At 42.9% G+C, this 16,402-nt stretch overlaps 1 protein-coding gene across 1 annotated transcript in view; it reads right to left on the reverse strand.

Annotated features, from left to right (window-relative positions):
• The window catches only part of GLT8D2 (glycosyltransferase 8 domain containing 2), a 148,259-nt gene that overhangs the window by 109,571 nt on the left and 22,286 nt on the right, over positions 1-16,402 (reverse strand). The window lies entirely within an intron of this gene.

The raw sequence follows: 16,402 nt of genomic DNA on the forward strand, positions 1-16,402 counted from the left end.
TGATGCCATCTTTGAAGCCAAATGCCAGACGCCATCTTAGATGACATCTTGATGCCCTTTTCTCTATCACAGAGAAGGAGACTTCGAGAATTCTCACCCTAGAGACTTTAACTTTAAATTGCCCCATCTTGCCCATGCAGTAACTTTTCCCCATTCTCCTTGCTGCTGCAAGGAAACTTGCCCTTAACTCTGCCCCTTTGAAATTCTGCCCCATGCTGATCGAACCGGTACCTGAAGGACGAAGACTTTCTTGAATGCTGATTGTAATTGGTAATTATGAAAGGATAATTGTATTATGCATTGTGTTTCTTTTCCTTTTAGGTATCAACTGCTATTTTTATAGGGCCCAAGCTAGAAGTTTTCCAAATTTGTGTTGACTAAATTCGTTTTGCATGAAATGCTAATTAGAGGTTAGTCGAGGGTTTTATCTGATGCACCATGCTAAATTGAAATCATGTTATGCTGACCGATGTATGAAATTAGTCAAATTCAGTTACTTATATTAGTGATTTGCATTGCTATAACTGAATGCATTATAATACAGATTTTGCATAGATTGCGTTTCATCCGCCGTTATGGACAGCTAGTAATGTTCGTATACATATATAATTTGGTTTTGAGACTTATATACATTGTGCTAGCTTTGTTAATATAGGGAAATAAACTCATTAACTTTTAATAAACCGGTGTTGTTATTCATGACTGAAAGGTCACGGTGCGTCGAAATACCAACTGTTATTGATTCCTAATGTGTTATTCCGATCTATTAATTGAGTATTGGTTATCGGATACAATAGTTATTGATTATTGATTTAAGTGACCCGACTATTCGAGGATGAGGAGAGCCCAACTTGGCTAAAAGGTTCACCGACCTCCAGCGTGTCCAGGTACAGGTAATTTATAAGGGCTGGACGCGTTATCAGTAGATGGTAGCAGAGATAGATGGTTTCGCCCTTTGGGACCCCATCCGAGCAATAGACGGAGTTAAGTTAGAATTTTCTTTGATAAAATAAGTTGGAGGGATGATGATGCCCTAAGTCCCCAGTGACTTTCCCAGGATCTCGGAGCTTGCGAATGGAGAACATGGAGGTGTGAGAATGTCTTCAGCGTTTCTAGTGACGGTATGAGTGAAGTTAGGATTTTGAGCTTGCACAGCTTATTGCTGCAGATGAATTGAGAAGTTTGTGAGAATTTTAGGGGGGGTTACAAACTTTAGTTGAAGTTTTAGAGGAGTGTGACTCCAAAGTGTGAGAGTAGGGAAGTCGTCGAACTTCACATGTGTGTAGCACTTTGTGCAGGAAAAATTGCCCAAGTGGTTGTTGATGTTAAGACGGGCCCTGCGAGGTCAAGAGACTCCGGAGTATGTTGAAAAGTGTATGAGACACTTGATTGATGTTGTGATCTGTTCGGTTTAATAGGTTGATCGGGCGTGGTCAACGAGTCTGTGTGAGTATTGAGGAATGAAAGAAAATTTTCGACTTCGAGATTTGACGAATTCTAAGGCACGCTAGAATAGTTAATTGATCAGTTGAGAGTAAAGTTTGCGGGTCAAATTTTGCTTGCGAAAGTGGGAAACCGAGAAAGATGGAATAACTGCAGAGGCTAGTGAAAAATCCCTAAGGTTTCTGAAGCGATTGTATTACCCTTCCTGTAGTAAACCGACAGATTTGTTTTCTTCTTTTTGGTTAGTGCTCGCAATATATTGCAGAATTTAGTTTGAGTGAAGCTGAATGAAGGAGGACAAGCCTCGGGACTTTGTCAGCCGCAGTGTGTGAGTGTGTCGTCACTAGGAGCCGCGCTGGGATAGGTTGGTTGGTGAGAAGGGTCGCGCACGGATTAGACACAGTCCGTGAAGCGCAATTGGTGGGGAAAGGCAAGCGAAGAGTATTCCGGGAATTAAAGTCACTTATTGATTACATATTTTAGAAAAATAAAAGACGGAAAGATTACATTTTTTAAAGCATTCAAGAGTGCCATGAGGGGAGATGTTTATATTAAAGCAAATGTAGGAGAAGAAACACCACCTGGGGGTACACCAGCTTACATCGTGATTGAGGAAAAGGGTGTAGCACCATGTCTTTGGCTAAATCAATGGTGCAAATTAACAGAGAAGCATGGAAGTGTAGCGTTCCCTATCCATGGGTCGTTTAATCTAAGAGTCTTGGAGAATTTAAGATTCGCGCTATACGACATGAAAGTACCTCCAAGGCCAGCACAGTTTGAGGCACTAGCAATCTGGGAGCTAATAGCTAGAAACCAACCACAAAAGAAATTTGAGACAAAAATAAGAAAAGTAGAAAAGACACTAGCGGATGCTAGATAAGATAGCACACAAAAGGTTTGGAGATCAGACGTACTGCAGGGAATTAAATTGTTTCCAGCAATTACTGATGAAGCAGAGACGGAAGGAAGGAAAGCTACCTATAAAACAAACAGGAGTCAGTCCAGAGATAGAGAGAACAACAGAAACTCGAAAAGGTCAGACAAGTCAGACGATGAAGAGTTCATTATACAATTGCTAAATGATCACCCGCCACCATATGTGGAAAGCGAAAAAGGCTCAAGCATTAGTACTGCCCCTCCAGAACCAACACAGGGTAATGTAACACCGAATTTGAGAATATCACAAAGGCAGAACGGTTCCGATATGCCTTTTTCACCACAAATACCACAAATTCAGAGAATATATCCTGACGTGCCTAAATTGAAACCTGTCGATAATTATCAGCAGCAGGTTCAAAGGCACTGCTGTGATGAGCATAACTTGGGAATGACTTCTGATTTAGTGGCCCAGGGAGGACAGAGTTATCAAAGACCGACATTGATTCAAGCCGAATCAACACAATTTTTGATGCCTCAAAAGCAGGTACAAGAAGTGCCGAGGTACACTCGAGTAACAGAGGGCCAGTTAGGTATGCCAGCAATGATGAACCATAATGTGGGGATTAACATGCCACAGGCAAACTCAAACGTATGCAACCAAGGGGTAATGACACAAAGCGAGACAGGGAGAAGATGCATAGAAAACACTCCAGAAACGACTCCGATAGCAACACTGCCAAATGGATCTGGGTCCTTGTCGGGATTTAGTCCAATTTCAATTTGTGCTCCGTCGCCTGTGGTAAGGTCAAATCCACCACTATTAGTACCGTTAACTTCAAAGACCCCAGGAAGACATTGAGCACGACTGTCTTCAGGTGACTGAATTTTGTACAAAACCAAGACCTGATATCAAAGACTTCCGATTGGAAGAAAATTATCAAGTTATTTTTGTTGATGGTTCATGTTTAAGAGATGCACTAGGAATATTGAAAGCAGGATATGCTGTATGTACAATAACAGGTGTTCTGGAAGCATCTTGGCTTCAAGGAGTTTACTCTGCACAGGTAGCGGAACTGGTAGCACTTACTAGAGCTTGCCAACTTTCCGCATTGATGAAAGTCACCATTTACACTGACAGTCAGTACGGATTTGGAATAGTGCATGACTTTGGACAGTTGTGGCCACAGAGAGGCTTAATAACCTCTTCAGGATCACCAGTGAAAAATGGTGAGAGAATAAGAGAATTGTTACATGCCATCAAGTTACCAGGAGAAGTAGCAGTGGTAAAATGCAGCGCACACTCGAAATCACACGATTACATTTCTTTGAGAAATGGATATGCAGATCAGGTCGCAAGGTTTTGCGCATTGAACTGTATATTGCTCAGAGATGAATGGAACTTGATAAATGAGCCAGAACTTGAACCAAGTGAAGCTTTTGCTCTAAAGGTTGTAGATACAATGGATGAATTGAAGTCCTTACAGAACGATGTTAGTGAAGATGAGAAACTCTCATGGACCAAATTGCAATGCGTAAAGAAACTAGATGATTTGTGGGTTTCAATTGAAGGGAAATTGGTGCTGCCAAACAGTCTGTTGACACAGTTGGCCAGATTCTACCATGGACAAGCCCATCTTGGAAGGGACGCCATGGTTAGACTATTCAAAACTGATTGGTTTAACCCCAAATTTCATCAAGTTGCTGAAGCAGTTTGCCATCGTTGCGTCATTTGTCAACAAATGAACGCAGGGAAAGGAACAGTAGTAAATTTGAGCCACATTGGGAGGGCAGGAGGTCCATTCAGCAAGATGCAAATGGATTTTATTGAAATGCCTGTGCATGGAGGCTTGAAGTAAGTGTTGGTGATTGTGTGTATTTTTAGTCATTGGATCGAAGCATACCCTACACGCAGAAATGACAGTCTCACAGTTGCAAAACTGCTCCTGAGAGAACTAATACCAAGTTTCGGATTCCCGATCTCCTTAGAATCAGACAGGGGAAGTCACTTCAATAACGAAGTAATAAAATTACTTTGTGCAGCGCTGAACATCGAGCAAAAGTTGCATTGTAGCTACCGCCCTGAAGCCTCAGGTCTAGTGGAGCAAATGAATGGCACATTGAAATCAAGGATGGCGAAAATATGTGCTTCAACAAACTTAAAATGGCCTGACGCATTGCCCTTGGTGTTAATGTCAATGAGAAACACCCCTGATAGGAAAACTGGACTGTCCCCACACGAGATCCTCATGGGCAGAGCCATGAGGCTTCCAGCAGTTCCTGCAAATGCTCTTTTGAATATTACAGATGATATGGTGTTGGACTACTGCAAAGGTCTAGCTGATGTGGTGCGCTCTTTTTCTCACCAGGTGGAGGCAACCACCTTGCCACCGATCCAAGGTCCAGGACACGCCCTGAAAGCAGGTGACTGGGTCGCGATAAAGAAGCACGTGAGGAAGTCGTGTCTGGAACCCCATTGGAAAGGACCTTTCCAAGTGATTCTGACAACTACTACCGCTGTGAAGTGTGCGGGAGTTCCCAACTGGATTCACGCCAGTCACACGAAAAGGGTGACGTGCTCCACAGAAGAGGAAGTTGAGGTGCTGAAATCACCAGTGTCTGACAAGAGAGTACCAGGCACCGAGACAGAACAAAGAGAACCTGGAGGTGAACAGGTAGAAATAGAGGAAGGAGAGAGATTTTTTGAGGAAGAAGCAACCAATCCATTTGAGGAGGACCAAGGAGAAGCCTCAGGAAGTGACGAAGGTCCTGAAGGCGACAAAGAGCCTGAGACAGCTGAAGGCGACAAAGAGCCTGAGACAGGTGAAGGGGACAAAGAGCCTGAGACAAGTGAAGGAGACAAAAGGCCTGAGACAGGTGAAGGAGCAGGAGAGCCTGATCAGAGGAGGGCTTTCCCCGAAGCAGACGATACAGGAAAAGAAAAGGAAAACCTGATTGACCTCCTAGAGAGAGAAGACAAGACAGGACAGAGTGGAACTGTTCAAACCCTTCCAGAAGCGGTTGCAGGTCCATCAGGCGAAAATAGTGCAAAACGAAGACAAAGCATATCGCCAGTGAAGTTAAGGATCAGAGAAACATTAAACGAAAGTGAAGGACCAAAGTTGAAAGAGAAAAGAAAGAAGCGTCTGTCGAAATAGCAACACCAAGTGAACAGAAAGACTCAGCCAAGGAAGAAAGCACCGGCGAGAGAGAATCAAAGGGAGATGCAAAATTGAAAAGGAAAAGAATACCGTGTAGAAGGTATTCTGGTCCAGAGTGGGCATACATAGCCGCTGACGATTGGTCAGACGAATTCCTATCTCTCAGTCTTGAGAACGAAGAGGCAGAACTTCACTTTGGCACTTGAGAAGTGAAGCTCCATTAACTTTACCGAATAAGACATTGATAACCTGATTGACTTTTAAACCGGCTAAGACATTGCTAAACTTGATTGACTTTGAAACCGATTTTGAGACAAAGCTGCTAAACCGATAAAAGACGAAGCTGCTAAAGAAAACCGTGTGAACATTGAACTCATTCAGCTTTGTATATATCAGCAAACCTGATTTGATAAAGTGTCTTCAACTTTCTGATTCTATATAGATCATGACAGGCTACACTACACAGGGGCATAAAATGAAGTGTTGTAAATATGTGTGTATAGGTCTAATAACTGCATGTGTACTAATTATTGTAGCAATAGTTCTTGGAATGCATGGAAAGGATGAGAAAGAGATGAATGATGCTTCTACTTCTAAGCCTATGACTGAGCTAACACCTTTAAAGAAACTCGAACAAGACGAAAGACATTTGTATGATAAAAAGGAACTTTCGTCCAATGTTTTCTATTGCTTGCTGAGTGAGTATGTTGAGACCATGGATGCAAAAGATTGTTATCTATGCACACAAATACCTACCTCAGTAGTGGAAGGGGTGACATATCATAGCATGCCTCTTACGTACGGGATTACATGTAGTTTAATAATGACCAGATTGTATGACAAGGAGTATATTCACTACTTTTATTCCAGTCAGGATGTTACGTTTGCATATATTCCCATACATGAGTACCTGAGTAAAGTAGCGAGAGATTATTATATAAAATTGATGAGGGGCTTCTTTGAGCCGTTGTCACCTTTTCACACAGCTCACGCACATAGAGAGAACCTTACATGCTTGCTTTCACCAATGGAGATAAGTTTTTTAGATAACACTGACGATAGGAGGAAAGAGGTGAAGGAGAAATTAGAAAGGGAATTACATAAGAGGACATCTGTAGATAACTATGCTTTTGCCGTGATAAAGACACAAGGGAAAATAGCTTTAGATACATTACACGTAGGGAGATTCTGTATACATAGACATAAATCATATTATGACACAGTCTTTGTGGGAACGAGTGAATGCAAACATACGTTTTTGTTTCAACCTAAATGGACGTTCATGCTAAATGGACAAGACCCAGTTATTCCAGGGGTATATTACTTTTGTGGACTTAACGCCTATTATCGTCTTCCTAAAGGATGGTATGGGAGATGTTATTTGGGAATAATATTCCCAAAGGTTTATCAACTGGACAACTTAAAGAAATTTCCAAAGCTGTCTGAATCACATCATGTTCAGAAGAGGGAGACAGCTTCTGGTGTGGTAGGAGATATATTTGGAGCCTTGATTCCTTCAGTGGGAGTCATATTGAATTCAATTAAAATACGAAAGTTGTCTACTATTGTGGATAACATGCTGACAAAATTCTCAGGAGCTATAATCATGATGGATGCTGAACTTGCTGCAGAAATCGGCTTGCCTTAGACATTATTTTAGCAAAGGATGGCGGCGTTTGCAAAATGCTTGGTACACGTCACTGTTGTACTTATATACCGGACAGCAGTGGGCAAATTAGAAAGATGCTTACAAATTTAACTAACAAAAGTACAGATTTGAAGGAATTGAAAGAACCAGGAGTATGGGAGAAGGTTGGAAAAGGATTTGCTTCTGTGGGAAATTGGCACAGCAACGTTTGGAACGGATTGTTACTGAAAATAGTAAAAGGAATATTAAGAATATTAATTTGTTTATTAGGTATTTGGGGAATATGGAAAGCTATTAAAATATTGAAAATAAGGAACAAAAGGAAAAGAGAAGAGAAAATAGAAAACAAAATAGTAGACATATACAGAGAAAAATCAAAGGGAACCAAAAGAAAGAGGGAATTGACTGAAGTGCCAAATTACTAGAACAGAATTTTAATGGAATAAAATTTGTGGGAAGATTTGGTGTGATGACATAATTAGTCATCAGAGGAGGGATTGATGACGCAGAAAAAGAAGGACCAACATATATTCATATATCATGTAACCAAAATCGTATAATGTAGTGTGATTTTAGTAAAGAAAATAATATACGTGGGAAATTGTGCCCTCGGAGTAGTTCGTCAATATTATAAACGAGCTTTATTAATTATGAAGAATTGAAATTTGTAGTAATACGTCATAATCACAAATGTGTGCCATGATTTCTTATTGAAACTGTTTGTGCTTAGCTTAAATTTAGTAGAGGCTTTGGCCTAGTTGCCTGGTCTCAAATTCTAACTGCGTGGCTTTTCCTTGAACTAATAAAATGAATATTTTACTTTAAAGTTATATTTTTCCAGTAGGGATGACTAACATACTTATCTCCAAGGTTTCGTGCTAGGCAAGTTTCATCCTCTTTGAAGCAAGGTCAGTCTCTGCAGGTGCGGACAATAAGAGTACTGATATCAAAATAATTGGCAAACTGTGTTGCAACTTGTGTTCCAAGGCTCCAAGGACAATGTATGCATAAATGAGTACTAGGAGAAAGACATTTTCCATTGTTCAAATTGAAGCCACCCTATGAGCCCTCCAATGGAAGACCCTGCAGAATTTGGAATGTTTCTTACTTAAACCCACTGGACAAAGAGAAGCCAGCCATTTTCCTTGATGCCATCTTTGAAGCCAAATGCCAGACGCCATCTTAGACGACATCTTGATGCCCTTTTCTCTATCACAGAGAAAGAGACTTTGAGAATTCTCACCCTAGAGACTTTAACTTTAAATTGCCCCGTCTTGCCCATGCAGTAACTTTTCCCCATTCTCCTTGCTGCTGCAAGGAAACTTGCCCTTAACTCTGCCCCTTTGAAATTCTGCCCCATGCTGATCGAACCGGTACTTGAAGGACGAAGACTTTCTTGAATGCTGATTGTAATTGGTAATTATGAAAGGATAATTGTATTATGCATTGTGTTTTTTTTTCCTTTTAGGTACCAACTGCTATTTCTATAGGGCCCAAGCTAGAAGTTTTCCAAATTTGTGTTGACTAAATTCGTTTTGCATGAAACCCTACATGCCAATGCTAATTAGAGGTTAGTCGAGGGTTTTATCTGATGCACCATGCTAAATTAAAATCTTGTTATGCTGACCGATGTTTGAAATTAGTCAAATTCAGTTACTTATATTAGTGATTTGCATTGCTATAACTGAATGCATTATAATACAGATTTTGCGTAGATTGCGTTTCTTCCACCGTTATGGACAGCTAGTAATGTTCGTATACATATATCATTTGGTTTTGAGACTTATATACATTGTGCTAGCTTTGTTAATATAGGGAAATAAACTCATTAACTTTTAATAAACCGGTGTGGTTATTCATGACTGAAAGTTCATGGTGCGTCAAAATACCAACTGTTATTGATTCCTAATGTGTTATTCCGACCTATTAATTGAGTATTGGTTATCGGATACAATAGTTATTGATTATTGATTTAAGTGACCCGACTATTCGAGGATGAGGAGAGCCCAACTTGGCTAAAAGGTTCACCGACCTCCAGCGTGTCCAGGTACAGGTAATTTATAAGGGCTGGACGCGTTATCACCGGCTTGTCAAAATCTGCTGCTCATTTTTCTCGTAGCCCATCTGAGTATGCATTTAGATTTTTTGAAGAATGCTTGATGCAGCAGCGCCGCAGCCATGGCACCCCTGCCCAGTGTGCAAATTGGTTGTATTACCCTTATTTGGGACAATCTGGCTTCTCTCATTTTTCACACTCGTTGTATCACGACTCTTAATGATCCATGTAGTAGAAACAGCCCTGCAGGACTCTCACAGTCTCCCGTTAAGTTCTGATAGTTTCTAATGGTCCCACCCCATGCAGCTCTCCCACCAGCGCAAACCCTCTCCCCCTAACAATGTCATCATCTCCTGTCCCCTCCATTATAAAGGGTTTGGTAGCCTTAGTAGCAGTATTTCAGGTATGTATAGCTTTATCATAACATATGCGTTATATAGCTCTGCCTACAGCCCCCGCAGTAAGGATAAATCTGTAGCTCTGCTTCTAGGCTTAAAAAGTATAATCATCAGGTCGCCCCAAAACTGCAGTGCCTCCCCTTGTGTGGTGCCTGTGAGGTCGTCCAGCCACCCTGTCCCTCCCCCTGCATCTAAACAGCCATATATACAACTTAAAGTCTGGGACAGCCAGGCCCCCCTTCAAATGGGGGTAGGCATGGTTTGATCAGTGCCACTTTCTCCCTTCCTGAACTTCACACCAGATCCAGAACAATGGTATCCAGCTCACAGGCAACCTCCCTTGGGATCATGGATAAGCCAGCAAAATCATTTAATAGTAGTAGGGCCACCATCCTATACAGGGCTATCTTCACTGACAGTGGGAGGGACCAACAACATGTCACCCAACCAAGGTAGGCTTTGTGTTCCTGTCAAGGAGATTTACCTCAAAGTGGTAAATCTGTACCCATGATAACAGCCTCCCATTTCAATCCATGGCACATCTTTTACATGACATTCTGACTACAGATCAAATTATTTCACTGCTTCTTGGGGGGATGTGTGCATATAACCACATACAAATTAAAGCCATAAGCTCTTTTACCTTGATGTGAACATACCTGTGTAAACTATATTCAGAACCATGATTTATAGATCTTTTATGATATGTACAAATTAGCTGTACCTAATTGGGTGTACTCAAAGACACACTGAGAGACAGACACAGATTTACATGCAGACACACACATATATACACCCATGTATCTCTGTCAAATATTCCACAGATGCAAGGCTTGTCAAGGTTTGTTTGCAATAAGTAATTCCTAAGATAAACTATGAGAGGAGAGGAGCGGACGTCCCAGCCGTAGCAAGCAAACAATGGTGTTCTATCAGTGGGTTTTAGAAGGCTGGAATTAGCTTCAGGGCTAAATGGGCATATGGTTACTTGATGCTGGCATGTCTTTACAAATGTTCAACAATAAAGCAATGCTTGCTGGCTGGTTTGGTAATATACCATTTGTGACAGAGACATTGGTCTGCTTTAAATTACATTATTTTAAGGGATTACTTTGCATGCTAGTGAAACATAAAAGCATAGTAGCTTTAGCATGTATCTGCATATATATTTTAGGGTAAATGTATACTGCCTGAGAAACATTGTAACATAAACTTGTTAAAAAGATAATATCCTCATTGAATTTAACATGGGCAGCAAGCCCAGACTACTTGCCTGCTGTTATGATAAGAACAGACCCAGAGTGGCGGGCTACGTTTTTCTAAATGGTGTTCATTTCAAGAACTTAGGGCCAAATGTACGAAAGCTTTTTCCCATAGACACAGAATGGGTAAAATCCTTTAGTACATCTGGCCCTTATTTCGGTAATTTTCCCGATAGCTGGAAAGGAGCAATTATAAAGGCAATTTTTTAAGAAAAATTATCCCATTGGTCTAAACATTACTGATTAATTAATTTAATAGATGTGGGGGGCCAAACTGAACTCGAAAGCTATTCTATACACAAAGGACATGATAGAGAGAAATTATTTTGTCCACATAGAACAGGGGCCCGTATTTATACTTTTTGACGCTAAACTGCGCTAACGCAGTTTAGCGTCAAAAAAATTAGCGCCGGCTAACGCCATTCTGAAGCGCCATGCGGGCGCCGTATTTATAGAATGGCGTTAGCCGGCGTTAGCCGCCGGCGCCGTCTGGTGTGCGTTAAAAAAAACCACGTACACCAGGCAGCGCCGGCGTAGGGGAAAATGGCGTATCGGCGTCTCAAAATGGGGCAAGTCAGGTTGAGTCAAAAAAATCGCCTCAACCCGATTTGCGCCATTTTTTTACGACGCCCATCCCCCATTAACATGACTCCTGTCTTAGCAAAGACAGGAGTCATGCCCCCTTGCCCAATGGCCATGCCCAGGGGACTTATGTCCCCTGGGCATGGTCATTGGGCATAGTGGCATGTAGGGGGGCACAAATCAGGCCCCCCTATGCCACAAAAAAAAAGTTAAAAAAATACTTACCACAACTTACCTTTTCTTCCCTGGGATGGGTCCCTCCATCCTTGGGTGTCCTCCTGGGGTGGGCAAGGGTGGCAGGGGGTGTCCCTGGGGGCAGGGGAGGGCACCTCTGGGTTCATTCTGAGCCCACAGGTCCCTTAACGCCTGCCCTGACCCAGGCGTTAAAAAGAGGCGCAAATGCGGGGTTTTTTGCCCCGCGCACTCCCGGGCGTCATTTTTGCCCGGGAGTATAAATACCACGCACATGCCTGGGAGTCATTTTTTAAGACGGGAACGCCTACCTTGCATCTCATTAACGCAAGGAAGGTGTTCACGCCAAAAAATGACGCTAACTCCATGAACTTTGGCGCTAGACGCGTCTAACGCCAAAGTATAAATATGGAGTTAGTTTTGCGTCGAATTTGCGTCTAAAAAAACGACACAAATTCGGCGCAAACGGAGTATAAATATGCCCCAGGGTGCTTTAAAGAGGAGCACTCCACAGCACTGTTTTATTCTATAGGCAATGGCTCGTAAAGTCATTGAATCATCAGGGAACCTATTCTGTTGTTTTGTGGATTTTCGTTCAATCTTCAATTTAGTCGACCATGCTATTTTGTGGGATCAACTAAGGAACATATATATACCAGTCAGTCTGTTAGTAATCTTGCAAGAGCAACATACAGAGAATTGGGCAATGGTGTAATTGGACACCAATGGGTCATTATCAAGTGAGATTCCAATAGGCAACAGTTTTCACCAACAATGCTTTCTAACTTCAACCTTATCTGTTCTGGATCTTGCAGATTTACCAGCAAGGCTTCGGGAGGTGCATGCCTTTCCTCCCAAGAATGGGGAAAAGATATGCTCTGTGCCCATTTTATGATGATGTTTTGGCTATCTCAGGTTTGGCACAGTGGGAGCTCCAAAGGAAACCATAAGCATTCACTATTTATTTTGTGGCAAATTCATTGCCGATAAATTTGGATAAAAATAAAATGGTCAGTTGGGGAATTGATAGTTGGAGAAGTCATTTACTACAAGTACCTGCATATGATTTTTAATTAAAAAATTGAATAGGAAAATGCACCTTGAAGACCACGCAGCACAAGCTGTAACCACAGTCAGCAGCTTCAAAAAGTAAAAAAGGGATTTTAGTGGGCCCTCTCTGGAGCCAGTGTGTTTGGTTTATAGAGTCATGGTCCCTCCACAGTTGCAATATGGTGGGGAAATACAATGCCTGGGTGCTTGTGCAAAGGAAAATGCCTACAAAGACTTGTGTTTTGATGCAGACATTGAGTGGAAACCAATATGCTATGTAGGAATTATGTAGCAATGAATTTACGTTTACATTTTTGGTACAAGCAGTTTTCTGCTCCTAGGCAAAAAATATCTATCCTATGTACCAGGGAAATTTGTTTTAAGTGAAAAGCAGTGGGCTAAAAAACATAAGGGTCTAACTTACTAAAATTGCCATTTTTTCAATATTGTGGATTACAGTGTTGTGAACTCTTCTGCTCCATAAAAGATGACTAAAAGAAGTCAGTTTAAGAGAATCTAGGTACAGTGATCTAAGATCCTTAGCTACTAAGAGATCCATGTCATGTCTTTTTGAATTCTGGCAAGAACATTTAGCTTACCCACATTTATCAGTTACCCGATCCTCAAATGCGTATGAATTTACTGAAGATCCTATCACGGATTAACTTTGTTTATGAAAGTACAGGTATTGCTCAGGTTATAGAAGATGACAACGGGGGGTTGGACATTTTTAAAAGTCATATATAGCTAAGCAAATCTTCTACTGTCTAACACTTTTTTACACTGGTTTTATTGAAGTATATATTTCTGCTGTTTAATAGTTTATAGTCTAAATAAAGGTTATTTTACTACTACTACTGAGATATATTGGACTAAATCTGATGCACATGGCTACTATGGAAATGTGTTCAGACAAGCCGTGAAAGGTTATGCATGTTGTAAGGAAATGCCTCCTTGACATGGTTACCCCCTGACTTTTTGCCTTTGCTGATGCTATGTTTTGATTTGAAAGTGTGCTGAGGCCTGCTAACCAGGCCCCAGCACCAGTGTTCTTTCCCTAACCTGTACTTTTGTTTACACAATTGGCACACCCTGGCATCCAGGTAAGTCCCTTGTAACTGGTACCCCTGGTACCAAGGGCCCTGATGCCAGGGAAGGTCTCTAAGGGCTGCAGCATATCTTATGCCACCCTGGGGATCCCTCACTCAGCACAGACACACTGCTTGCCAGCTTGTGTGTGCTGGTGAGGACAAAACGAGTAAGTCGACATGGCACTCCCCTCAGGGTGCCATGCCAACCTCACACTGCCTATGCAGTATAGATAAGTCACCCCTCTAGCAGGCCTTACAGCCCTAAGGCAGGGTGCACTATACCATAGGTGAGGGCACCAGTGCATGAGCACTGTGCCCTACAGTGTCTAAGCCAAACCTTAGACATTGTAAGTGCAGGGTAGCCATAAGAGTATATGGTCTGGGAGTCTGTCAAACACGAACTCCACAGCACCATAATGGCTACACTGAAAACTGGGAAGTTTGGTTTCAAACTTCTCAGCACAATAAATGCACACTGATGCCAGTGTACATTTTATTGTAACATACACCCCAGAGGGCACCTTAGAGGTGCCCCCTGAAACCTTAACCAACTACCCGTGTAGGCTGACTGGTTTTAGCAGCCTGCCACACTCGAGACATGTTGCTGGCCACATGGGGAGAGTGCCTTTGTCACTCTGTGGCTAGTAACAAAGCCTGCACTGGGTGGAGATGCTTATCACCTCCCCCTTGCAGGAGCTGTAACACCTGGCGGTGAGCCTCAAAGGCTCACCCCCTTTGTTACAGCACTACAGGGCATTCCAGCTAGTGGAGTTGCCCGCCCCCTCCGGCCACGGCCCCACTTTTGGCAGCAAGGCCGGAGGAGATAATGAGAAAAACAAGGAGTCACTGACCAGTCAGGACAGCCCCTAAGGCAACCTGAGCTGAAGTGACTCTGACTTTTAGGAATCCTCCATCTTGCAGATGAAGGATCCCCCCAATAGGGATAGGAATGTGACCCCCTCCCCTTGGGAGGAGGAACAAAGAGGGTGTAGCCACCCTCAGGGCTAGTAGCCATTGGCTACTGCCCTCCCTGACCTAAACACACCCCTAAATTCTGTATTTAGGGGCTCCCTTGAACCTAGGAACTCAGATTCCTGCAACCTAAGAATAAGAGGACCGCTGAGCTGAAAAACCCTGCAGAGAAGACGGAGACACCAACTGCTTTGGCCCCAGCTCTACCGGCCTGTCCCCCCCCTTCTGAAGAAACTGCTCCAGCGACGCTTTCCCCAGGACCAGCGACTTCTGAATCCTCAGAGGACTGCCCTGCTCTAGAAGGACCAAGAAACTCCCGAGAACAGCGGCCCTGTTCACCAAAGACTGCAATTTTGTTTCCAAAGAAGCAACTTCAAGACAACTGCGTTTCCCGCCAGAAGCGTGAGACTTGCAACTCTGCACCCGACGCCCCCGGCTCGACTTGTGGAGAAACAACACTTCAGGGAGGACTCCCCGGTGACTACAAGACCATGAGTAGCCAGAGTTGCCCCCCCTGAGCCACCACAGCGACGCCTGCAGAGGGAATCCCGAGGCTCCCCCTGACCGCGACTGCCTGACTCCCAGATCCCGACGCCTGGAAAAGACTCTGCACCCGCAGCCCCCAGGACCTGAAAGATCGGAACTCCAGTGCAGGAGTGACCCCCAGGAGGCCCTCTCCCTTGCCCAGGTGGTGGCTACCCCGAGGAGCCCCCCCCTTGCCTGCCTGCATCGCTGAAGAGACCCCTTGGTCTCCCATTGATTCCAATTGAAAACCCGACGTGTGTTTGCACACTGCACCTGGCCGCCCCCGTGCTGCTGAGGGTGTACTTTCTGTGCTAACTTGTGTCCCCCCCGTGCCCTACAAAACCCCCCTGGTCTGCCCTCCGAAGACGTGGGTACTTACCTGCTGGCAGACTGGAACTGGGGCACCCCCTTCTCCATTGAAGCCTATGTGTTTTGGGCACCACTTTGAACTCTGCACCTGACTGGCCCTGAGCTGCTGGTGTGGTAACTTTGGGGTTGCTCTGAACCCCCAACAGTGGGCTACCTTGGACCCAAACTTGAACCCTGTAGGTGGTTTACTTACCTGCAAGAACTAACAATTACTTACCTCCCCTAGGAACTGTGAAAATTGCACTGTGTCTAGTTTTAAAATAGCTATATGTGTTTTATTTGAAAAGTATATATGCTATTGTGTTTATTCAAAGTTCCTAAAGTACTTACCTGCAATACCTTTCATGCAAAGTATTACATGTAGAATTTGAACCTGTGGTTCTTAAAATAAACTAAGAAAATTTATTTTTCGATACAAAAACCTATTGACCTGGAATTGTTTCTGAGTGTGAGTACCTCATTTATTGCCTGTGTGTATGTACAACAAATGCTTAACACTACTCCTTTGATAAGCCTACTGCTCGACCACACTACCACAAAATAGAGCATTAGTATTATCTCTTTTTGCCACTATCTTACCTCTAAGGGGAACCCTTGGACTCTGTGCATACTATTCCTTACTTTGAAATAGTGCATACAGAGCCAACTTCCTACACATGTTTTTTGTATTTGTACAGGAGGAAGACAGAGGAGCTAAAAGGAACTTTATTCAACAAATCCCCCTTCAATGCTGATAAAAAACGATTCAAACCCCAAAAGCAATGAAGGGATGATTTATCA

The sequence above is a fragment of the Pleurodeles waltl genome, chromosome 4_1 (genome assembly GCF_031143425.1).
Source record: "Pleurodeles waltl isolate 20211129_DDA chromosome 4_1, aPleWal1.hap1.20221129, whole genome shotgun sequence".
NCBI lineage: Eukaryota > Metazoa > Chordata > Amphibia > Caudata > Salamandridae > Pleurodeles > Pleurodeles waltl.